This window comes from Elaeis guineensis, chromosome 11 (genome assembly GCF_000442705.2).
Source record: "Elaeis guineensis isolate ETL-2024a chromosome 11, EG11, whole genome shotgun sequence".
Classification (NCBI taxonomy): Eukaryota; Viridiplantae; Streptophyta; class Magnoliopsida; order Arecales; family Arecaceae; genus Elaeis; species Elaeis guineensis.
Genome location: NC_026003.2, coordinates 53399655 through 53400811, shown reverse-complemented (window position 1 = coordinate 53400811; position 1157 = coordinate 53399655).

Here is a 1157-nt window from a genome sequence, read left to right as displayed (position 1 = left end):
GTACGACCTCTTGTATAGCTTGCCTTCGTAGAGGATATATCGGGAGGCCTGGTTCTTAAGCTTTCGAGCCTCTTTTGCATCAGAAGGAAGAACCCCATCCTTGAGGTATGTAACTAGTGGGTCGATCCAACTGGGTTCATAGTTGATCTCCATCACAGACTATGATTCTTCCATGCTTGGGTGCTTCAGAACCTCGAAGAAGACTTCCTTAGGCAGTTCGGTCGGAGCCAGCGTAGCCAACTTGGAGAGAAGGTCGCCATAGCATTTTTCAATCTTGGGATCTGCCTGATGTCGAAGCTGCCGAAGGTAGGGATGATCTCCCTTACCTTTTCGAGATATCTAGCCATACTGTCCTCCCGAGCTTCATAATTTTCACTGACCTGTCCTACTACTAATTGAGAATCATCACTGTAGGCTTGAAGCCGATCTATTTCTAATTCTTTGGCGACCTTCAGTCCTGCAATCAGAGCTTCATATTCTGCTCCGTTATTTGTTGCAGAGAACTCGAAGTGCAGTGCATACTCCGCTATAATTCCATCTGGATTGACCAAGATCAGGCCCGCGCCTGTGCCTGACATGTTGGAGGAACCATCCACGTAGAGGGCCCAAAAACCATCAGGAGATCGGCTCTTTCTTCGAGGAGTTCGGTCGGAGCCCTGGATTATCGACTTCATATTGTCCAAGTTTGGCCCCCTCCGGGATAGTGCATTCCACCACAAAGTCCGCTAATATATGGGCTTTGATCGCTGGCCGAGGTCGATAGTTGATGTCGAACTCTGTGAGCTTGACTGCCCATTTCGCGATTCTCCTAGAAGCATCCGCTCGATGCAGAACCACCTTGATCGGCTTGGTCAGTGAGTAGCATTATGGTGTGTCCTTGAAAGTAAGGTCGGAGCCTTCGAGCTGCAATCAACAAGGCGTAAGTTAGTTTCTCTAACTTAGTATACCTGATTTTGGCATCTCTCAATACTCGGCTTATGTAGTAGATCGGCCGTTGAATTTTCGCTTTTCCTTAATCAGAACTGCAGCAAGGCTACAGGGGAAACCGCCAGGTATAGGAACATTTCCTCTCCAAGCTCAGGCTTTGCCAATAATGGTGATGAGTCGAGGTAGTTCTTCAGCTCTTCGAATGCCTGCTGACATCCAATGGTCCAACA